The sequence below is a fragment of the Gorilla gorilla genome, chromosome 7 (genome assembly GCF_029281585.2).
Source record: "Gorilla gorilla gorilla isolate KB3781 chromosome 7, NHGRI_mGorGor1-v2.1_pri, whole genome shotgun sequence".
Lineage (NCBI taxonomy): Eukaryota > Metazoa > Chordata > Mammalia > Primates > Hominidae > Gorilla > Gorilla gorilla.
The window spans coordinates 17,485,367-17,510,841 of NC_073231.2; the positions used below are offsets into that span (position 1 = coordinate 17,485,367).

Sequence of the window (25,475 nt, forward strand, 5' to 3'; positions counted from 1 at the left end):
CACCCAGATTGGAGTGCAGTGGTACCATCTCAGTTCACTGCAACCTCTGTCTGCCTCCCGGCTTCAAGCAGTCCTCCTGCCTCAGCCTCCCGAGTAGCTGGGATTACAGGCACCTGCCACCATGCCCGGCTCATTTTTTATGTTTTTGGTAGAGATGGGGTTTCACCATGTTGGCCAGGCTGGTCTCAAACTCCTGACCTGAAGTGATCCACTCTCTGCGGCCTCTGAAAGTGCTGAGATTACAGGCGTCAGCTGCTGCATCTGGCCATTCACGCTTTTGAATGCAAGAACAATTTAGCATAAAAAAGGTAGTTTTTATTTTATCTTAGGGAGGCTCATAAACCTTTGGTGGTTGTGTTTAAGGCATTGTTCATACAAAAATTAGAAAACTTTGTTACTGGAAGTTTTGTAAGCTACTTTGTGATTTGTAAGTTTTGCACTGTGCATTTGTTGTTTCAGGTTTCATAAGCTAGATACTTGTCAATACATTAGGAAATGACTTTATAAGAATTTCAGATATGAGAAAAGCTCTTCAGAAATTATTACTTACTTGAGTTTTGCAGTCTGGGATTAGATAGCTTTAACCTTGGTTAATAATATGTCACCTGTCTCTACAACTTGGTTAAAGTTTGAGTATACACAATTTTTTGATGTAAAGGGATTCACAATCGTGTCAGAAGAGGCTTTCTCCATTCAGCTAAGGTTATTAACCATATTTCAAGTCTGCTAATTTGGAGGGAAAAACATTTGTTCATAATTGTAGTCTAATATTTTCCAGTTAGCACCAGGAACGAAACATAGGCTAGTCTGAATTTGCAAACAAGTTGTCGTCCGAATGTTCACTTTCAAATCTGCTCTTTGGAACTCTGAAATCATTTTCTCACAGACGGCAAAAACTACCATGGTAGCTAGATTGCCAAGTCTGTTCACAAAGTCTATTTTAAACCATCACGTGTGTAAAGTTTAATTGTTCTAGTTCTTTGTAACTTGAGAAGCAGGTGCCACAAGAACTTGATGGCAAAGCAAGCATAGTTCCTTGAATGTAAAGGAACACATCTCATTGTCCAGGCCAGGGATGTGTCCAGAGAAAGTGACAGAGGGCTGGGGTGGGCTTGCCAATGAAAACCCCCCTTTTTCACTCTCCTTTTTATTTCAAGCCCTTGTTATTGGCTCTCTTGCTTCCCTTTTCCTACTGTAGCAGATATTTCTGACAAGGTTCTATCTCCTCTTGGATCCAAAACAAGAGGATATATATGAAAACCCAGGCAACAGCAGTCCCCATTTATCCATGGTTTCACTTTCTCCAGTTTCAGTTACCTGTGGTCAACTGTGGTCTGAAAATAGTGAGTACAGTCAAGATATTTTGAGAGAGAGTCCACATTCCTATAACTTTTATTACAGCATATTGTTATAATTGTTTTATTATTAGTTACTATTGTTAATCTCTTGCTGTGCCTAATTATAAACTAAACTTTATCATATGATGTATGTATAGGAGGAAACATAGTATACACAGGGTTTGGTACTATCCGTAGTTTCAGGCACCCACTGTGGGTCACGGAATATGTTCCCCTTTGGAAAATGGGGGACTAATGTATACTGTTTTGGGTATTTTCTAATCATTTTGGAAAACAGAGAGAAACAAGTATGTGGCTATGAAACCAATCTTTCTAGTCCATATCTCTATCTTGCTTTTTGAAAAACAAAACCACATTCAGTAATAATGGTGATGAATAAAGTTTTATCTACATTTCTGAGGGCCACCTGACACAGAGAGCCCTAAACATATCATCGCTAGAGCTCAAGGATGTGCAGGTGCTGGGGGACGGGAGCAGCAGGGCTGGACACTCTTTGAGTAGTGGTGTCGGGGATGGGGCTTGAGAGAGGGGCAGGCTTGAGAATTTAACTTCTTCTCTGCCACATACAGCTCATTCCATATAATGATCATTCTTCCTGTGTATATTTAAGACTTAAATTAGTTTGAGGGTTAGAGGATAGTCCTAGGCACCAGAAGGTGGAGTTGAAACATAAAGAAAAGTGGCTGTAGTTCTTTTCTGGTCACTTCCAGGATGTCTGGGCCATAAACAAATTGGGAAAGATGGACAGGTCACAGTCTCTCTCCTATATGGGCACAGAAGCATGAAGAAGTCATTTCAGCATATGAAGTAAGTATAGGTAAGGTGCTTTTTATAAGAATACAGAGTAGAGGCCCTTAATCTTCCAGGGAAAGGGCATTAAAACATGCTTCCTGGCTTTGTGAGTCTGAGGCAGGCGGATCACAAGGTCAGGATATCAAGACCATCCTGGCTAACACAGTGAAACCCCATCTCTACTAAAAATATAAAAAATTAGCCGGGCATGGTGGCAGGCACCTGTAGTCCCAGCTACTTGGGAGGTGGAGGCAGGAGAATGGCGTGAACCCGTGAGACGTAGCTTGCAGTCAGCCGAGATCACACCACTGCACTCCAGCCTGGGCGACAGAGCAAGACTCCATCTCAAAAAACAAAACAAAACAAAACAAAACAAAAAAAAAAACTTCCTGGAGAAGATACCAGATACCACTTGCAGGGGATTTTATCATCTTGTGTATATGTGGAGGGAGAGAAAAAGGGTATTTGTGCCAGGAGGTGGGATACAGCCTGGCTTCCGTGTGAGTAATACGTGTGTGGTTGAAGGTTGGGCATGAGAAGTTCCATGTTGCTGGAGTTTCAGATATATTATGTGGCAAGCGGTAAAAAACTAAACTAGCGATATAGGCAGTGCCAGCTCATTCAGGGCCATGAGCCACACACAAGGTAAATATTATTCTTTAGAGAATAGGGTCCTACTGAAATTTAAACATGTGACATTGAGAGATTTCCGTTTTGGATGGATGACTTGGGAAATGTGTTGGAAGTAGATTTAGGGATGACAAACTGGAAAGGATACCAGTTGGAAGGTTGTTGCTAGAGTCCATAAGAAAGATGATGAACACTTTTTGAAGACCATCTTTACAATATTAATAGGAATGGAGGGCATGGTTTTAAATGTAAAGTGTTTAGGTCCTTCTGGTTAAAAAATCACAGAATAAGCAGATTCACCTATCTTAAAGCCCTCTCAAAACACATTATAGTGAAGAAGGAAGAAAGAAAGAAAATGAATACACGAGAAAAAAATGGAAGCGAAGGTAACAGGAAGACACAGATGTAATGCAAACAATATCAATAGCATTATTTCTCTGGAAAGTAGGTGGACTGTTGGCAGCTATGCTATAGGCTGCAGAGAGCTGTATTCTCAACCTTCTTGAGGAGGGCAGTGGGGATGAGAAGTCAGTAAGAGGGAAGCATATTCTTTGAGCTGGAAAACGGAAAGTGCTCAGAAATTGGAGGCAGCAGCCGCTCTGGAAGGTGGCAACAGGTATAGGGAGATGAAAAGAGAAGTGACTTTATATGTAGCACTAAGATTGTAGATCTCCAACCCCAGCCTGCACAGTCGATTTCCTGTCCACCAATTCAACAGGAGACAGGAAGTTTACTCTCTGGAGACACTAATCAGACAGGTTGTGGACCCAAGGATGTCGGGCAGAGCTGAGGGCAGGATGAGGTGCAATGGGGTAAATATCAGTGCAATACCATTAAGAAGGTTGTTGCATGAGTCCCTAGGAAAGAAGATGAAGACCTTTTGAAGACCATCATTATATATTAATAGGAATGGAGGGTATGGCTTTAGATGTAAAAAGTGTTTAGGTCCTTTTGGCTAGAAATCACAGAATAAGCAGATTCACCTATCTTAGAGCCCTCTGAAAATACATTATAGCGAAAATGGAAGAAAGAAAGAAAAAAACGGAATACACAAAGTAAAAAATGGAAGCAAAGGTAACAGGAAGACACAGAAGTAACACAAACCTTTCACTTGCTCTTTCACAGAGCATTTGAGAAACTTCTCAAACAGAGCTGGGTCTCAACCAGATCACCAGCCACCAGGAAACACGTTTTAGAGTGTTCCCTTCCAGCCCCATTTCAACACAAGCATTAGTCAATTTTCAGTGACTTATCTTTACATAGAAACATATAGCCAGAGCTCACCAGGTATATAAGGAAAGTCCCTAACACGAAAGGATTTGTTGCTGATGGTGTTGGGTGATGTAAGGAGGGTAAAGGAAAGCTGAACATATTCTAGTATAAGTGATCAATCCAAGTGAATTGCTAGATTAGGCAACAGGAAGGAGAATCTAGAAAAGGGGCAAGTATCTTGTGGGGAGACATGAGGAGGAAAAAGAAAGTGAGTTGCACTTTAGATATCATGGGTTTGGAGGTGAATGTAGCCACAGGATGACTGGATCCAGCTACATGTGGATTCTCTCTTTTTCCTCTGACTTCAGTCTCTGAGACCAGCTTTTCCATACAGTGGGGGATATGGCTGGAGACATATTGGGAATTAAGTCCTTTAGTCTGTGATCAGAAACTAAAATAGTCTTTCTTGATGAGTCTGAAGAATTTTAGTGACATTAAGATGATCCTGGCCAGATCAAATGACGCCTCTGTGGCCAGAGGCTGGATCTGTTACCTGAAGTGCTTAGAGGACAAAAATAATACATGGCACAGCTATTCCTTCTTCTTAAAAAATTTATTTCCTTCTTTTAAGGCCCACTTTCAAACATAGCCTAACGATAGATTTTTATAACTCCCCTATCTAGATATCATTTAGCGTTCTTCCGTAACACCTCAGGTTTATCATTTTTTTTTGTTCTTTATCATTTACTGCATGTGGTTGAAGTTTTTCTTGTGTATTTGCTCTATCTCCTTTCCAAGACTATAAGCTCCTTATGTGAAAGTATGAAGTGCTACCTGTAAAGAAAAACACCAGGCCAGGCGCGGTGGCTCACGTCTGTAATCTCAGCACTTTGGAAAGCCGAGGCAGGTGGATCGCTTGAGGTCAGGAGTTTGAAACCAGCCAGGCCAACATGGCCAAATCCTGTCTCTACTAAAAATACAAAAATTAGCTGGGCGTGGTGGTGGCCACTTGTAATGACAGGTACTTGGGAGGTTGAGGCAGGAGAATCGCTTGAACCAGGGAGGCGGAGGTTGCAGTGAGCCTAGATGGCACCACTGCACTCCAGCCTGGGCCATGGAGCAAGACTCGATCTTAATAAATAAATAAATAAATATAAAGAGAAACACCAGAAGGTTTGTTTCTAAATGGAAATTGTTCATATTAGAATAGTCAGCTTGGAAGGTGGTAGCCTTTAATGATTCTATTGCTCACACCTTGCATGGAAGCCACACTTGAAAATCGTTTTCAAGCATAATACTCATTCTTTTGAGATCTTGTTTTGAAATATTTGTCCTTTTGAATATATTTATATTTTTAAACACTCAAATCTCTGATGAATTTCATGAAGTAGACTTTCTGAAGTAGACTTTTGATACAGATGCTTGGTTTTGATTTGGATTTTTGAAATAGCCTAATTTAGGGACAGTTTTCATGAATAAGGTAGATGACTCTCATGTAATAAGGTTTTCTTCCATGGTTTGTAAATTGGCTTCAAAATTCTTTCTAAATATTTTCAAATAACGAGGCTATTTATTCAGCAAACATGTGTATAGTATCTGTTTTATACAAGCACAGTCCTAAGTGCTTTATATGAATTGATTCATTTATCCCTACAATAGACCAAGGAGAAAAGGATTATTATCCTCATGTTATAGATGAAGACACTGAAGCACAAAGAATTTAAGTAACTAATGTCACAAACTAGGAAACAGAGTTGGGATTCAGTCCGAAGTTCATGGAGTTCACACTAGTGATACACTACACTGTCATTGCAATGTTCTTTTTCCTATATAATTACTTAGAAAAGGATGGCAAATATGCCTTCAGCCAAATCTGCCATTTCCCCAGTTTTGATATATCTTGTGAACTACATTTTTTGGATGTTTGGAAAAAAAAAGTGACAGAATATATTGTGACACATAAAAATCACACAAAATAGAAATCATAGTGTCCACAAGCAAAGTTTTACTGGAACACATCCATATACATTGGTTTGTTTATGTATTCTTTATGTGGCTTCTGCACTACAACAGCAGAATTGAATACTTGGGACAGAGACTGGAGAGCCCACAAACCTAAAATATTTACTATCTGATCCTTTATAGAAAAAGTCTGCCAAGCCCTGATTAAGAAAAATAATAATTCCCTGGATGTCTATGTTCTGACACACTTCTCAAAAGAAATTCCAAAGGAAACCAGTTTCAATGGTTTCTATCATAACAATTTGATTTTTTAAATGAAATTAATTGTCATGAATATAATAACATATCCATTAATGCAGTAACATAGAGACGGTGTTTCACCATGTTGGCCAGGCTGGTCTCAAACTCCTGACCTCAGGTGATCCGCCCGCCTTGGCCTCCCAAAGTGCTGAGATTACAGGCATGAGCCACAGTGCCCAGCCATATGTCTCTATTTAAAATAAAGTTTATGTCTTGTTTACATTCATTTATTTTTAAAATGTAGCTTTTGGGGGTAGCTTCTGAGTTAAGACAACTGTTTACAAGACACTGTTCAATGAAAGCATCAGTCATTGTGATCCCTGTTGGTGGCCACGTGGTGCACGTGGATGCGCTTGTTCCGAACACACGCACGGCCCTCTCGGCCTCACCGTCACATGCACATGCATAGAAAGTCAGCAAAAGCAACAGGAAGTAAAGGGAGAGCCTTTGATCCATTCAGCTTCATAAGTGCATTTGCTTTTATTTTTTAAATTTAAATGTATTATTTTATTTTGTATTTTTTTACGAGATGGGGTCTTTCTTTCTCTTGAGACAGGGTCTTGCTCTGTCACTCAGCTGGACTGCAGTGGGGTGATCACAGCTTACTGTAGCCTTGACGTCCTGGGCTCAAGCAGTCCTCCCACCTTGGCCTCGCAAGTAGCTGGGACTACAGGCATGAACCACCATGCCTGACTCATTTTTTATTTTTTGTGGAGACGGGGCCTCCCTATGTTGCCCAGGCTGGCCTCAAATTCCTAGCTCAAGTGATCTTCCCACCTCAGCTTCCTTAGTAACTGGGACTACAGAGGGGGCTACTTAGACTCCTGAATTTACTTTTAAGGTATAAAAATAATAGATTAACTCAGTCATTATTATGTTAATATGCATAATACACTTTTTTTGGAGAGGAAGGATCGTTAAGCAACTGTGAGAACAGTGATTAAGGAAAATATTAATTAAACTAGTGATCAAAACATTTACAATACTGAATGCACGCCTACCAGGAACACGAGTATTTTAAAATACCCAAGTAATAACCTCATTCTGTGGAGAGGATAAACAAAATCTGAAATTACAATATGGAAATACACTAAAAAAAATCCATCTTAGTAAAACACTAACAAACAAAGCCCTACCATAAATCAATTTTTTATGAATCTTAGCCCTTTTTATTTTAAAATACCATATATATATAGTCCCAGATGATGTTACTCTGCTTCCTTAGTTTTTCTTAGTAACATAATTAACCTGAAAGGTGGCTGAAAGGTGGCTATAGGTGGCTTTCCTCTTGTCTGCAAATGAGGCAGGTTAGAGAAGTTAAACCCAGGTGAGGCCTGCCCTGCCCATTTCTTGCAAGACGAACACCCAGGGAGAGGAAATGGAGGTGGACATTTTGATTAAAAGTTTTAGATCATCTAAAGATTTTTTTTTTCCTCAACTCCATATGTGGCATTTCCTCTGAGTCAGAAGGAGAAAATGTGTTTGAATTCTTATAATATCTGTAAAAGACTTCACTGTTTGTGTTCTTAAAACAACAACAGGCCGGGCGTTCTGGTTGGTTGCCCCATTGAGTAATGATGACTAGAGTGGGAATGAGTGTGGTTTCGAAGAGAATATAGAATATGATTAGTTCTGTGGCAGTGAATGTTATAATCAAAGAAATTTGTAACCTATAATATCTGTAAAAGACTTCACTGTTTGTGTTCTTAAAACAACAATAGGCCAGGCGCAGGTGGCTCATGTCTGTAATCCCAGCACTTTGGGAGGCAGAGACGGGCGGCTCACCTGAGGTCAGGAATTCAAGACCAGCCTGGCCAACATGGTGAAACCCTGTCTCTACTTAAAATATAAAAATTAGCCGGGCCTGTTGGCAGGTGCCTGTAAACCCAGCTATTTGGGAGGCTGAGGCAGGAGAATTGCTTGAACCCGGAGGGCAGAGGTTGCAGTGAGCTGAGATTGTGCCACTGCACTCCAGCCTGGGGGACAAGAGTGAGACTTCGTCTGGAAAAAAAAAAAAGATTTTTCTCAAATACTTTCTAATGTGCCACACTATGAGTCAATGGCATAGTTCTTGATTTATTCAATGATGGTTGAAAGTGAAAGAGGCTGATGGGTTCCTTCTGTGGGTCCACTGACTTTCTTCACATTTCTACCCCTTGGGACTCTGCCATCCAGACGTACTGAACTTTTTTTTTTTCTTTTCTGTAATCAGCTGTGCTTTTGCACTTCAGACCTTCAAACCTAGTGTTTACCCTGCCCCATGTCTTTGCTTGGCTCATTCCTATTGATCAATATTTGTTCATTTCACATAGTTGCTGAGATCTTACATATGCCAACCTTTTTCCAGGCTTTGCTAAAATGACTTTTTCTAGGAAGCCTTTCATGGCCTTCTAACTAGCCAAAGCTCCTGCAGAAATTTGTACTTCTGTCTTGGCCTGTAATATACTTTATTGTCTGTGACTTCTAGTTTTATTGTCTTACAGGCTTGACTTTGAGCTTGGTGAAAGCAGTGAATGAGACTATCCTCCTCGCCTTAGTTATTTCCAGGGCCTAACAGTGTGTGTGTGGCAACGACTAGGTGCTGAGAGGATTTATGTAGAGTCAATGACAAAATAATTATAAAATATTTTAGTATGGGCATGGAAATAAATAGAATGTCTTTAGAAGTTAAAAAAAATAACTGAGCTTGTTTGGTTAAAATGCATTCACGCATCAAGCTCATTAGCACATTTCACTTTTCGGAATGCCACTAATACTTAGCTCATTGGTAAAGTTCAGCTATGTGCAAAAATGAAAATTTTAAATCGGGCCAGGTATGGTGGCTCACATCTGTAATCCCAGCACTTTGGGAGGCCGAAGTGGGTGGATTGCTTGAGCACAGGAGTTCAAGACCAGCCTGAGCAACATGGTGAAACCCCATCTCTACAAAAAATAAAAAAAAAAAAATTAGCTGGGCATGGTGGTACATGCCTGTAATCCCAGCTGTTAGGGAAGCTGAGATGGGAGGATTGCTTGAGCCTGGGATACTGATATTGAGGCTGCAGCGGGCCGAGAATACCACTGCACTCCAGCCTGGGTGACAGAGTGAGACACTGGCTCAAAAAAAAGGAAGGAAAAAGTTTAAATCAATGAAAGTTCTCATTTCTAATGAAATAATGAAACATTATTGGGAGAGTTATAGTCATAATCATCTTACTACACTATCAATTAAAAAATACATCATTTTTTAGAGCACAATATATACCATAAAGAATTAATTATTCGAATAGTCTAAATATTACAATCAAATTTTTAATTGACTTTGTTACTTAAACTAAAACTTATTATCTGTATTAGTCAGCTCAGTTGGGATTCACGTCTGTAATCCCAACACCTAGGGGGGCTAAGGCAGGTGGATCACTTGAGGCCAGGAGTTTGAGACCAGCCTAGCCAATATAACGAAACCCCATTTCTACTAAAAATACAAACAAATTATCCCGGCATGGTGATGTGCGCCTGTAATCTCACACCAGCTCAGGCTGCCATGACAAAATAACAAGCACTACGTGACTAAAACAACAGAAATTTATTTCTCACAGTTCTGGAAACTGGAAGTTTCAGATCAAGGTCTGGCAGGGTTCTGCTTCTCGTGAGGGTTCTCCTCCTGGCTTGCAGGTGGCCCCTCTCTGGTGGCTCTTCTTATAAGGACAAGAATCCTATCAGATCAGGACCCCACCTTATGAGTTCATTTAATATGAATTACTTCCTTACAGCAAAAACAATTACATTTGGGGTTAGGGCTTCAATATATGAATTTTGCAAGGACCCAATTCATTCCATTGCACAATCACTGTAGAACAACATTTGAAGTAATTCAACTTGAAGTCCTGGAAAGTATATTTTTTGGCATCTCTAACACAAAGTTGTACTCATTCATTTTTAAAAATCTTATTTTTGGCTCAGCATGGTGGCTCACACCTGTAATCCCAGCACTTTGGGAGGCCAAGGTGGGCAGATCATGAGGTCAGGAGATCAAGACCATCTTGGCTAACATGGTGAAACCCCGTCTCTACTAAAAAAAAATACAAAAAATTAGCCAGGCATGGTGGCGGGCACCTGTAGTCCCAGCTACTCAGGAGGCAGAGGCAGGAGAATGGCATGAACTCGGGAGGCGGAGGTTGCAGTGAGCCGGGATCGTGCCACTGCACTCCAGCCTGAGTGACAGAGCAAGACTCCATCTCAAAAAAAAAAAAAAAAAATCTTATTTTTTATTTTTAGTTAAGTACTTTTTTGATGATGCAGGGGAGTTTAATTCAAATAATAACCACTGACTTGGCATTATCTTTACAGGAATTGATAGCATTTGGCCAACTTTTATATTTCCCCTTGAACTTTGAATGTAACCTTATTTAGACTTTTAGACCTTGTCATGAACTCAGAAGTCATCCAGTCCAATTCCTTTATTTAAAGAAGAGGAAATTTAGTCTTAAATAGCGTAAGTTGTCCACATTCCTCAGAAAGATATTCAAAGCCGTTTACAGTTTGCCTCAATTGATACTTTAACAAAATCGTCCTTTATCCTATTCCATGTATTTTTTACCATACGAAATTCCTTGCCAATTATCTTTTCAGGTCCCACCTGAAGCCTATGTAGACATTTCTGCTTCCACACCCATAAACAGAATTGGTAATTCATTTCTTTCTGTCTCCTTAGAATTTTTCCAAATGATTGCATAATACTTCTTAAATTGTATCATAATAATCTGTGCTAATTTACATTCTACATTAAATTACGAGCTTCTTGAAGTCAGCAATTGGCCTCCACTGTTGCTAGCCCATGGTCTAAGGCTTTAATAAATGATTTCCAAATTTCATTTCTGAAAGCCATGTGGCTAATAAATCACACATCAATAACAGGAATTGGGGTCTCCGTACTTCCTGATCAATGCTGTTTCTATTCCTGGACCACACTTCACTCTTTTTTTTATTATTTTTTAATTTTTTATTATTTATTATTATTTTTTTACTTCACCCTTAAGATGTTAGTGTTAGGGTTGCAGAAAGTCTTGTAGGGTAGAGGATTTACAAGTACGAATTCAGAGAAGCCTTAGGAAAGTCCTGCCCTGCTGGCCAGGTGATTCACGCCTGTAATCCCAACACTTAGGGGGGCTGAGGCAGGCGGATCACTTGAGGCCAGGAGTTTGAGACCAGCCTAGCCCATATAACAAAACCCCATTTCTACTAAAAATACAAAAAAATTAGTGGGGCATGGTGATGTGTGCCTGTAATCTCAGCTACTCGGGAGGCCAAGGCCCAGGAATCGCTTGAACCTGGGAGGTAGAGGCTGCAGTGAGCCAAGATTGTACCACTGCACTCCAGCCTGGGCAACAGAGTGAGAGTCTGTCTCAAAAACAAAACAACAAACAAGCAAACAAACTGAAAGAAAAGTCCTGCCCTGGCTCCAGAGATTACATCCAAATTCACTGTTTGACACCTATGTGTTTCAGATGCACCATGTCAGAGAAAACTGTTTTATATGTCTTTGGACAAATTTACCCCAGTTTGACTTTTGCTGCTAAGACTCCAGCTTGCAGAGCTCTGCCAGGCCTGAGCCCCAGCACGTTGTGAGATGCTTTATATAGAAGAGCACTGATGACCCAAACAGATTAAAGGTCAGTGAAGTTAAGCCTAGGGTAATTGTTCTCTGAACTCTGGCACATTCTTACTGGGTTTCTGCTGTTTTACTGCATGTGACCCTTTGTTTATGGTTTAGCAAGGGTTGTGAAACTCTGAACACAGTTTCAAGAAATTACAAGAAGAGTGGTGAATTCTCATGAGTCAAATCCCAATTCTTTTCATCTTCAGGTTTTCTTCCTTGAGAATTACAATAGTTGAGATATGTTTGCAATAGATATGTTGAACTCTTATGAAAATCCAGGTGGATGAAGACACCTATTTTTTTCAATGCTGTGTGAATATCCAGAATTACTAACATATTAGAAATTTTGCAGTTTTCTGAACATGTAAAATTTCTTGGAAGAAATTAGAAGAGAGCCTCTTGATCACAAAAAACATAAATTCTGCCTATGGTACAGATTTTCAAAAATGCCTGTATATATGTATATACATATATGCCTGTATATATGTATATACATATATGCCTGTATATATGTATATACATATATGCCTGTATATATGTATATAAATTAGGTATGGTCTTTATTCATTTAATTTAAATTTTAAATTGATAGATAAAACTGTATAAAATTAGGGTATTATCTTCAAAAGAGATGAAAATTTTCTGAAAACCTGCAGACAAAAAGTTGAAAGGCTAATCCTGCTATTCTATTTTGCTTTATAACAAATATTTTCCTATTCACCATAAGTTTTTCTGGGAAAAAAATAGCTGTAAGTCAGAGATTCTTACTTAATTAACTAAAACTAATTATATCAGAGCAAGCTTCTTTTCCATCCTACAAACATGCATAAAAATACACATACAAAATGTTTTCATTTATGAATAAGCAACCTGAAGAACCACGAAAGCACTAAATTGGGTGTTGATTTCAAAATACTGGTTTTGTCACCCTCAGGTTAGTGAGACTGCAAAGGGTATATGCTCTCTGGGTAGAAGAGTGGAGGATGGCCTTTGACTTGCATTTAGTCCAAAAAAAGTGCTTGATTACTCTGGCTAAGTATTTTCGGTTTTGTGCTGCTTAACTGCATAGGCGATTATTAATTTGCCACCTAGTATTTTTCTAGTCTACAGTAGGGGAAGGAAATGTAAGAAAAGTTTTTTTTCTTTTAAAAATATACATTAAAATATTTTCCCATTTTATCTATTAAAGTTTGTCTTTCTTAAATAACCCCATCACGAAAGTTTTCTAGTACCCTCAAAAATATAACATTTCTGCTAAGGAAGGAGCCAAAAAAAAAGTGCTAACAAAGATAAAGGAAATGGAAAAGAAGAGGTGTGTAGAAAAAATTGTCCTGTTACTTGAACCCAAGCACTAGAGATGGCCATTTTCTTTACTTTCTCTTTAGGTATATACTCAGTGACAAAGTTATTAAAAATCAGACTATGTTACATAGCATGTTTGTGAATGCTGGAAGGTATCCCTAGGCAACACTATTTGAAAAGTAATGCCTATTTTATTCTGCAAAAGCAAGACAGTTACAAACTTTTTTTCTTTGAGGTGGAGTCTTGCTCTGTCGCGCAGGCTGGAGTGCGGTGCCGCGATCTAGGCTCACTGCAAGCTCCGCGTCCCGGGTTCACGCCATTCTCCTGCCTCAGCCTCCCAATTAGCTGAGACTACAGGTGCCCACCACCACGCCCGGCTAATTTTTTCATATTTTTAGTAGAGATGGGGTTTCACCGTGTTAGCCAGGATGGTCTCGATCTCCTGACCTCGTGATCCACTGCCTCGGCCTCCCAAAGTGCTGGGATTACAGGCGTGAACCACCGCACCCATCCTACAAACTTTTTTTTCTAAGCAGTGTTCTCTCTCCTCTCTCACAAAACCTGCCTCATAAGCTGATTCGGAATTCCTTATTTGTATCCTTAACCCATCAATTTGGCTTTGTTGGGTAATGTTACGCTCAGGTAATGCTATACAAATCTGGGCAAATGGGTCTTACTTCAAAAGACTTGGGACTCAAATTATAAGTGAAAAGAGTCCAGTTCTGCTAATAATATGCACCTGCAGCTCTGCTTGAGGTTAGTGGGAATCTTGACTATTGGAAGAGGTGGGGTTTACTTTAAGCTGGTTTAGCAAAGTACAGCTCAGTCTAAATGATGCATTGGAAAGGAAACTCTACAAATCCAGTGATGTGACATTTGTCTACAACAGCAATCATAAGGGTGGTTTCATGACATCCAAGAATGCTTCCAGTTATTTAAGAAATCTTGCAAAATCATTTAAGGAATTTTCAAAGTATACTTAATTGCTTGTTATATATAATAATGACATAAAATGATCTAAAATAAAATGAATAGGAACCGTACTATGATTTCACCAGAGAAATTGGGTGGTGTCATAAAGTTAAGCAATGAGATGTGATTGTAACTTTGAACAAGTTGGAAGTTATTTAAGTTCTCATGCTATTCAGGCCATTATGGAATGAAAATCATAAATGTTCAGGATATTGCAGATGCATTTACACTTGACAGGGTTTGACAGAAATGAGACACTTGTTAATAAGATTTATAAAGAGCTACTCCGTCGACATTTTAAAAGTGAGTATGTTGGATTCCGCATTATAGTATTTATAAAGCTTTCCACACAACTGGGTAGAATTCTTTCTTTGCCTATCCCCACAGGAGACAGACAAGCTGGGTTCAAGCAAGCTGAGTTGCCTTGAGACATTAATTTCATGTGTCTGAGTTCTAGTTTCCTCTTCTGTAAAATGAAGATAATACCCGCCTGTTGTACTATTTTGAGAATTAAATAAGGTAATGTACATAAAACACTCAGTACAGAGCTCTGCACAGAATGAACACTCAATAGACCAGCCTGCACATTAGAATCACATGGAGAAATTTAATATCTACCACTGCCAGGGCCTCACTGCAAACCAACTGAAATCAGAAATGTATTAGTGAGCATATATTGGTATTATAAAAGCCCCCCACGAGATTATCACTGTAGCCAGGGTTGCAAACCATTGATCTAAGCTACCCAATTCCTCTACTAGTAGTTCTTAACCATGGCTGCACATTGACATCACCTGGGAAACTTAAAATACTGATGCCTGGGTTTCTGTTTCTGATTTAATTGATACAGCACTGGGCTTGGGCATTGGGATTGTTATAAATTCTCCAGTTAATCCTAATATGCTGGAGGTTGAGAACCACTGAGAATCAGCAAGGAAAGACTTACTCTGTATTTTTTGGTTGCATAGTGTGATTTTTTTTCTTTTATAAATAATGTAATTTTCTGATCATACAAGTATTCCATGTCTTAGAAAATATGAAATGTAGAAAACAATGAAAAAAATAAAAAATAAAATTCATAATCTTACTACCCAGATACAAACATTGTCAACAGTTTGGTTTGTTTCCTTCTTTCAATGCTAATTGTTTTGCATGGCTGGGCTCAAGTTTTATACACATTATTTTTTTTTTCTTTTTCACTTTAATATTAGAAAACAAGTATTTTCCTTTTCTTAAAGAGACAAGATTGGCTGGGTGCAGCGGCTCATGCCTGCGATCTCAATACTTGGGGAGGTTGAGGCGGGCAGAATGTTTGAGCTCAGGAGTTCAAGTCCAGCTTGGGCAACATGGTGAAACCCTGTCTCTACAAAAACATACAAAAAGTAGCTGGGTGTGTTGGCATGTGCCTGTAGTACCAGCTGCTCAGGAGGTTGAGGTAGGAGGATCACCTGAGCCAGGGAGGTTGAGGCTGCAGTGAGCCTTAATTATACCACTGCACTCCAGCCTGGGCGACGGAGTGAGACCTTGTCTCAGAAAAACAAAACAAAACAAAACGAGAGAGAGAAAGAAACAGGATTTTACCCTGTCGCACAGGCTGGAGTGAAATGGTGCAATCATCTTAATAGCTCACTGTAGCCTCGAACTCCTGGGCTCAAGCAATCCTCCTGACTCAACCTCCTGAGCAGCTGGGACTACAGGGGCATGCTAACATGCTGCGCTAATTTTTTTTTTAATTTCTTTTTTATCTTTTGAGACAAGTTATGTTACTCAGGCTGGTCTTGCATTGTTGTTCTCAAGCTATCCTCCCGCTTCAGCCTTTCAAGTAGCTGGGATTACAGGGGTGAGCCACCACGCCCTGCTCCAGTGCAGGTATTTTCAATGTTACTTAATGGACATTTTAGGTATCTTTTTAAATAAGTAGAATGTGTTTAAAAAGTCCCCTTTACATATTATTATTTCCTGTATTTCAAAGATAGGTCTGGACAAGATATTTATGAACTTTTAGACAAGTTTTCCCTACCAAAATCTAATGTCCCTTCTGTTAGGGTAAGAAAAAGTAGAATCAAGCTTCTTGCTCAAGGAAGAACTGAAAAGGGCTGACAGTAGGCATTGCTGCCTAACTTCTTATTTAGTACATACATCAATAACCTTCTATAAGTAAGTCATGACATTAGGTGCTGGGCACTGGGCTAAATAGTGATCTGAATGCTAGGCCAAGCTGAGACAGATTTCCCATATAGTCAAGGCAGGAAGAAGAGGAAGGACAGAATTTCCCAAAACCAAAGAAATAAATTCAAAAGTGGAGTCAAAAAGCAGCCAGACACAATAGATGTCAACCACTAAACTTGAGAAAACAGCAGAACTTTCCAGCCTCAGGCTCTGAAGGAGGAAAGTAGGAGCAGTGGCTTAATTGGAACCATTTTGCAAGGCAGAGAGGAGTTGGCACATACTGGTCTACAGAGTGAGTCTGGGAAGCTGAAGACAACATCTGCAGGGAAGATGACCTCGATGACACTTCATAGGATGTGGAAGCTGAGCAATACAGCTTAGATGACTTACTGGAAGTTCACCAGTAAAACTGGAGAAAGAACCCAGTGTTTTGGGGGCATCATAGAGTCTGGCTTGGAAAAATTTCTTTGACATCTGCCAATGAGGAGGCAGCAAAGCGTGAAATTAGGACATTTGTCTGGTTGCAGTTAGATTCCCGGGCACTCTGTATGGTGGGGATCCAAGTGCCCGATAGTGGAATGATTTTGAGGCCGTGCCTGGAATTAGAGTGAAACTCTTATGTCAGTTAACCTTTCCTGCCTTCATTAGCTCACATCCCTTCCACTCCTGAACGTGGACATCTGTTTCTTGCAATTCATAATTAATGGTCTATTATCTAGTATTGTTGCCTAATTTTTCAATGGATGTTAATCTTGTTACTAAAACAAAACTATAAACAAGGGGGGTGTGGAAGAGGGAAGGGGAACTTGCATTATATTTACAATAAAACTCAAATTTACCATAATCTCTGTCTCTGGTGTGTGCATCAGCCACACTGGCCCCTTCCCGTTCTCTAAGCATTCTACCGTCTTTCCTGTCTCAGGGCCTTTGCCCCGGATATTTCCTGTTTAGAATTCTCTTCTGTTTTGTTTTGTTTTTTTCCAACCACATGGATGGCTTCTTCTCATCACTTAAGTGTTCCAGCATCCTAGAGAGGCCTTTCCAGACCATCCAGTGTTACTCCCCACATCTCTGTTTTCTCGATTACATCTTTCTATTTCCTTATCACAATGCGTGCATTCATTTATTCAGTAATTGTGCATTACCCTTCTACTGCGTGCTGGATATGGGCATACAATATTGGTCTTTGCCATCACAGAGCCTACACTTTGTGGGGGATGTAAACATTAATGAGACAATCATCACACAAATATTTGTAAATTACTAATTCTGTTAATGTCTACACATGAGAGCCCATGGAACTAACCTGCAAGTATTTCTGTTTTAATTTGGATTTCTTTGTAGTTTGTTATCTTTCTCCCACTTGTATATTTGCTCCCTGAGGGCAGAGTCATTGCTTTCTGTCTGTTTCTGCACTGTGTTCTCAGAGCATGCATGTTGTGAAGACTTAGTATATGTCATTGAATATGTGAATGCTAAGCATTAGCAGTTTTTTTTTTTAAACTTCATGGTGTCCATGAGAACCTAGCACTATGCCTGTTTAATTGATTAACAACATTGAAACTCAGATAACAAATTGGTCTCAGGTCATAAAGCTGGTGACAGAAGTGGAAACTGAACCTAGCTCTTATTCCAAAAGTTATTGTTCTGTCTATTACACAGAAGGCATGAGAGAGGTGAAGAGCAAATTATTGTAAATTGTTTTACAATAATATAGAACCTAAAGTCATTGGTTAAGGTATTTTTACATGTTCTCCCCCATAAAATTAAAAACAAACAAACAAACAAAAACCAAAAGGAAAAAAATCACCAGCATGCAAAAATATCCTACAACTTTATTTTCCGTTGTAGGTCCAGCAAAATCTAAGGTCGCCAAGCATGCCGAAACATTTCTCAGTATTGGGTGATTGCAAAACTGGATTTCATTTGGATCTTAGATTTGGCACCAAAATGATGACTTGAACCATCAAGAACAAAAGCTGTATGCTTCTGTGGCATTTGCTTTACTTGGCTAAAGAAAACCAGGTATAAAGGTACACACTACCTTAACTCTTTCTGCGCTCTAAGAAGCTCTTTGAAATGTGAAATTCCTACAGCGGTTTCTTTGTTTCTTATAACTTGAGTGATAGCAGGGAGAGGTAGGGGTGTGTGTGTATGTGTGTGTGTGTGCGCGCGCACACACCTGCATGTGACTTCAGCTTTAGAGAAAAGAAGCCGGAGAATGAAAGAGAGAAAGGAGTTCAAGGAAAGCCAGAGAACAACTAAGAAGATTTCTTGTCTAGATTCTTCAGTGACACACTGAACTCTACATAGGATGTCAGCCCATCATCTTCCTCTTCAGATCTGCTTACCTAGTTTGTTCCCTCTTCGTAGTTAAAGCTATTTTTAAGTTTCCAGGTCTCTGGGTAATGACACTTTTTTTTTTTTTTTAGTTGGAGTCTTGCTCTGTTTCACAGGGTGGAGTGCAGTGGCATGATCTTAGCTCACTACAATCTCCATCTCCCAGGTTCAAGCCAGTCTCCTGCCTCAGCCTCCTGAGTAGCTGAGATTACAGGCATGTGCTACCACGCCAGGCTAATTTTGTATTTTTAGCAGAGACAGATTTCTCCATGTTGCTCAGGCTGGTCTCAAACTCCCAACCTCAGGTGATCCTCCCGCCTTGGCCTTCCAAAGTGCTGGGATTACAGGTGTGAACCACCACAGCAGGCCTGCGTAATGACACTTCTATCTCCCCTTTTGTTTACTGACCCTACGTACTGGTACATGAACCATGCAAGCACATAAGCTTACATGGATTCCCTTTTTTGGACTAGGAATAGGTGATTTTTAAAATTATCACATACTATAGACATCTTTGTCAGCCTTTCAAAGACCAATCAAAACCAAACTTTTCCCCTAACTTAGTAAAAACATGTATATTTTAAGGAAAGTTGTCTCATATTTCTAACTCATTTACCCACAAACCATCAAAACAATAAAAATAAATTGCCAGCTAAGAAACTCACTTGAGTTTATTAAAATATAATTGCAATTTTTTTTGTTCTGTCCTTAAAAGGACCTTCATCTTTTGCCAAGGATTAAATTCTTGGTATGTTTGAGATTGCATGGTAAATCCTTGCCCACAGACTTGCAACACTTTCTTCAACTAGGACACGTGTCTTGCTGTTCTAATACTTCATTTACATTTAATCCAATCTGTATTCCCGTAGTATAATCCTTAGAAATCCAATTCCATTTTAAATTTCCATGTCACAACCTCTATCCTGTTACTGGACTTTGCACAGGTCAAGAGAATATCCTGTAGGGATCCCTTTGTGGACATAAATTAGGAGAAAAATACTTTGACTTAGACTGATTACATCTATCCTTTAGAACAAAAGCATGCTAGGCTATTGAATGCAGTGAGTCAGATGTCCACAGGGCTTACTATTATCTAAGGTGCATGCCTTTGGTGGTAAGTGACTGCACAGCTCCCCTCCCTTGAAGGAGGAACTACTGGCCTCAATTCACTTGCAGATACTATGATAGTTCCAGGATCTTCTGGAAAATCAGGTGACCCTGTGCCTTTATCCTACTCTAGATGTGACCAGAGTTCAAATAGAAGACACCTGTGAATGCGTTGGAGGGACAAATGCCAGATGCATGAGATGTTACCAATTTCTCTTTTGAGAATGTTGGAGTCCACCTTGCTTAATGAAGCACTTACAACACTTTCATTGTGCACCACTGAGCGAGCCGTGGTGAGACGGTGCTCCTTCTGGGTTTCCAGACATGTGTCATTTCCACTGCATATTTAGCAGCACATAACTGCCTGCAGTGGGGAGAGCGGAATGTGAGGCATGTCTCACCGAGGAATAGTGTTTTTATTTAAAAAAATTTAAAAAAATCACTCAACTGCTAATGGAAATGTCAACCTCTCAGCCCTATTCTTAAAAATAAATATATACAAGGAGTTCCCCATATGAGAGGCACCTAAGTGACCCAAGATATTCATTTCCATGAAGTCACTCACAGCAGGTCTGTCTGGAAAAATGCTTTCATCTTCCGCAAAGAGAGGGGAAAATGTACCAGCCAGAAGGTTTAAAGACTAGGACTTTAGAAGGTGAAGTGGGAAAAGTGATCCTTCAGTCAGGTGAATTTGGACCAAACAAGATTAATTTCTATGCTTTCAGCTCAACAAGTGCTGCATAGAGACCACAGAATTATAGACTCGAAGAGAAGCCTCTACGGCTCATCCAGCTAGCTGTTCAACACTGGGTTCCTCCTAGTCCTGGAATTCCTATAGGGAGCCCAGGGCTGAAGGGGCAGTGAAAGTAGTAGGGCTTCCTATTGTTCCTGCCAGGACAACTCTGCTTTCATCTGCTTTCTGGATTGTAATCTACTTTAATTCATTGAGAAAATGTCTGTTGAGCATCCACTACATGCCTGGCGCTGTCCTAAGTATGATGATATCCTAGTGATTAAGATGGACATTGTCCATGGCCCCATGAAACTTGCAGTCTATGGAAGGTTCTTTGTGGGCACATGGTAGGTGTGTGAATGGGGAGGTTCTATGGTTAACACTATGAGTGGTATTCTAGCCTTTGAGGATAAATAAACCCAACAAGTTAAAGCCCCACAGCGAATTAACAGAAAAGCTGGGGAAAGAGCCCAGAGGTCTTGACTTATACTTCAGTGTTCTTGTTCCCAAGTTCAGACAAGAAGTTCAAACAACAAAAAATTTAGAAATCTGCTCGGTTAGAGCAGATATAAATTTTGGGCCAGAAACTTCCCCTGACTAGGTCTTCTCTCCATTTCTCTCCTTTCGGATGCCCTCTCAGGACTCAGTGAAGGCTCTATGCTCATCCTCAGACAGAGGAAAGATCTTTCCAGACCAAGGTCTCCCTTTCCCCTCTGGGTCGAAGGCCACCCAGCTGTACTTTGTTCCAGAAGCTTTCCCATCAGTCATTCTCCCTTCTGGCCAGGCTCTCCCACACACACTCATCTCTGTGGAATTGCTGGGCTCTTGCATTCCTCGATGTGTTGCATCACTTCCTTCCTTCCTGTCTTGTGTGCATGGGGCACACTTTTCAACCCTCATTCCTGTCTACTCACTCTCCCAACCACGAACTTTGCCTCCTTTCCCTTTCCTCTCCGTGTCTCCCTGGAGGCTGTATTCTGTATTTTATAATGCTAAAAATGAGAATAGAGGCCAGATGACACTCAGTGTATTTGTGTCTCTCTCCTTAAAATCCTTTACTCTTTTCTAATTTTGGGTTTCTACTTTAGTCCTGGTCACTCGCTCTGGCTGCTGTCATCCCTTGGGTCTTGCAAGGCTAGATCTGATTAGTTTTACAAGGAGAAGGGGACCTGCAGGGTTTGTAACTCAGGACGTGGAATGCATCTAACTCAATCCATCCAGATCATGAACTGTGAGGAAACGTGACACAGAGAACTGCTGGCAGTGATTCTACACTGTCCTTAAAGATCCTGTAGTACAGACAGCCTCCTGTTCTTGGGTGCTGCCTGCATGTTAGCTTGCATATCTCATTCGTCATTAGGGGGCCCAATAGAAGAAAAGCAAAAAGCAGCCTCCACCTACCAAAGATCTTCCCATGAATTGTTTTTTTGTACAACCTTGTTTCTTGATTACAACAACAACAACAAAACAAAATAAGACAAAGACGTGCTTATTTGTTTTTGAGAAGGGTGTGTTTTCTTTACATAGTCTAGCACACTGAATCTTTCCTGTATCCTTTGAAGTCGTCATATCAGGCACTTTGCGATGTTTAGTGAAATACTCTGTAGTAGAAGTGAAGTACTCTGCAGTTTATTCTTCTCTTTTGTGTTTTGTTTCATCTGAAATTGGGCAATTTCAGGATGAATTCTGCAGGTTTGGCCAGGCTGCCAGCACCAGGGCAAGGAAGGGAGACAGGAGAGGTTTCAAGAGATTCTTCAAGTTACATTTGCAAATGAGGATGATATACTAAGATTAGGACAAGAGCCTTGAGAAGTTTTCCGGCTTAGACAGGAATTTCACAGAAATAAACATAGACTCTCTTCAAATCCCAATTATGACCAATAATTGTGTGGGGTTTGGAAGAGTGTCTATACCTCTGGAGCTGGGAATGGTTTCTGGAATGGTGAAGTTCTGTGTTTAAAGCAGTGACTACATCTTTGACCCTGGCTTCAAGAGGCCCTTGTGTTCCAAACAGCTGAATTTAATCCAGTAATATGTAAAGTGGAATAGAAAGTTAGAGCTCTTCTGTTGAAAGACATAATTGGGAATTTTTAAACAGATTAGATTTGACCCCCACTTTAAATTGAGAGATTAATGTCTCAAACTTGATAAAGGGCCCTCAGACACCATGTCTTCTATCTCCTAGGACAGTATATTTTCCATTACCAAACTCAAATTCATACGTTCCTTTCTTCCCTTCCCCCGCTTTCCATCCTTCTTTCTGGAAACTTGGCATCCTCTTGATAGTAAAGATGTCTGTTGTTGATTAAAGCATTGCCTTGCACCTCAGGCAGCAGCACAACAAGAAGGTCAAGTTCTCATTTGCCGCAGGGAAATCATGAAGGACTTGAGGTTGCTACAGTGAGATATTACCGAAGGGAAAATGCAAGGCAAGGCAGTTAAATTTTTTTTTTCTGCATAGAAAAAAAAGTTCTTACAGAATGCCAGTGTTCTGCCAGAGAGCATTTTCCATTTGAGCCACACTTATTTGTACCAAGTTGACATGCATCATTCCTAATAGGTTAACCTTGGCAGCCTGGTGCAAACACAGATACTCTGAGTTGTTAGGTGAAAGAGCCCTCACGGAAGGGAAGGATGTTTATGGTTTCCAGTTTCTAGAATAAACAAGTTTCTTCCAAGTAAGGATAAGTGATATGGATGTTAGTGATGTTCTTCCTGCTCAGTCCATCTCTGATGATGGTTATTTATTTATTTTAAGAGGGAGTCTCACTCTGTTGCCCAGGCTGGAGGGCAGCGGTGTGATCTTGGCTCACTGCCACCTCTGCCTCCTGGTTTCAAGCAGTTCCCCTGCCTCAGCCTCCCAAGTAGCTGAGATTACAGGTGCTCACCACCATGCCTGGCTAATTTTTATATTTAGTAGAGACAGGGTTTCACCATGTTGGTCAGGCTGGTCTCAAACTCCTGACCTCAAATGATCTGATTGCCTCAGCCTCTGATGATGTTTAGAGAATAACAACATTCAGGGCAGTGCTATGATTACACAGTTCACCTTATTTCCATTCATATGTTCATCCTGCATCCTCAATAGTCTGTAAGTGCCTACAGGCCTAGAGAACATGTGCTGTGTCTTAACCTTCTGTCTCTCTCCTGTCATGCCATAGAGTGGATTTGTTGAATTTGGTTGAACTTCTAATAGATTCATTCTTTCTATTTAACCTATTGATACCTCCTTTCATAGTCTAGCACGTCCAGTATTTTTGGCTGGGTCAAAAAAAAAAAAAAAGATTACAAATGTTCTCACCAAAGTCATGAGAGGCTGTTTTTTCTGTTGTTGTTAAATCACATGGGCAATTTTTGGTTCTCATCTCCTCGTCAAAATGATTGTTTTCTGCAACAGTACTCTCTCCTAATTTTTTGGGCACTCCAATTCAGTTTCCTTTGATGAGTTCTCTCATTCTTCTAGCAGCTCGGGCAGAAGCCCTGCAGTCATCCCTGGCTTCTTTCTTTCTCTTAGGGACCATGTTCAATTCATCAGAACCCCCTTTTTTTTTTCTCCCTTAAAAATACATCTAGAATAAGAACAATTTTACCAGCACTGCTGCTAGCTACTTCCTTGGTCCAGACACCATCCTCTCTGGCCTGGAGGGTTACACTTGCCTCCTGCCTGGTCTTCTGGATCCCCCTTCTTGTGCCCATAAGCTGTTGTCAACACACAGCCAAAGTGGTCCACCTGAAGCCCAAGTCGGCTCTCCTAACCTGTCCTCAGAGCCCTCCCCTGGCTTCTCATCTCACTCAGAATAGAAGTCAAAGTCAGATTTAAAACTTTAAAAAAAAAAAAAAAAAGGAAAAAGGAAAAAAAAGTCAAAGTCCCTACAAGGCCTCTGAGGTCTTTGTGACTGGTCACTCCTCCTCGCTCACTTGGCCCCAGAAGAATGACCTCCTGTGGCTTTTCCCAGAACATCTAGTTTGCCCTTCTCCAGGTATGTACCTTGTTTGTTTTCTCGCTTCCTTCCAAACTTTACTCAAAAACCTAATGTCACCTTCTTAGTAAAGCCTACCTTGATCACTTTGTCTAAAGGCCACAGCTCACCCATTCTTCCTAGAGCATATCATTAGTAAAGGCAATGAATATTTTACTTATATTTTGTTTGTTTTTTCTTCAATATACTATAAGCTCTAACAAAACAGGGATTTAAAAATTATTATTTTTCATAATTAATGTCCATTCTGTTCACGGATCCAGTACTTGACATACAGCAGGTGTTTGATGAGCATTTGTTGAGTGACTGACTGACTGAATGTTGGTGCTCCCCATTGTTTTCTGTCAGTGTTTTATTCGTGCCACTTGTGTGATCATCTCATGTCTAAAACCACCTGTCTGTGAGTTACACTCCAGGGCAGACTTCTTCTTGGAGCTCCACACAGAGATATTTAAACTGCTTCCCAGGCATTATCCTTGATGTTCCTGTGAGTGAGGGCTATTCCTCCTATAAAGGGCCTAAGCATATTAATGTGCATAACTGAAAAGTCCAGTTGTAGGGCTGGCTTCAGGTGTGGCTGAAATCAGGGCTCAGCTAATGTCACCAAAACATGCTCCTTTTTGTTCTGTCACTAAGCTCTGCTTTTCTTTCTTTCTTTTTTTTTTTTTTTTTTGAGACGGAGTCTCGCTCTGTCGCCCAGGCTGGAGTGCAGTGGTGCAATCTCGGCTCACTGCAAGCTCCGCCTCCCGGGTTCACGCCATTCTCCTGCCTCAGCCTCCCGAGTAGCTGGGACTACAGGCGCACGCCACTGCGCCCGGCTAATTTTTTGTATTTTTAGTAGAGATGGGGTTTCACCGTGGTCTCGATCTCCTGACCTCGTGATCCGCCCACCTCGGCCTCCCAAAGTGCTGGGATTACAGGCGTGAGCCACCGCGCCCGGCCTCTGCTTTTCTTTTGGCTACGTTCTTAGGTTTTCTTTC

At 40.4% G+C, this 25,475-nt stretch overlaps 1 protein-coding gene across 7 annotated transcripts in view; it reads right to left on the reverse strand.

Moving 5' to 3' along the window:
• The window catches only part of DLC1 (DLC1 Rho GTPase activating protein), a 530,403-nt gene that overhangs the window by 261,617 nt on the left and 243,311 nt on the right, over nucleotides 1-25,475 (reverse strand). The window lies entirely within an intron of this gene.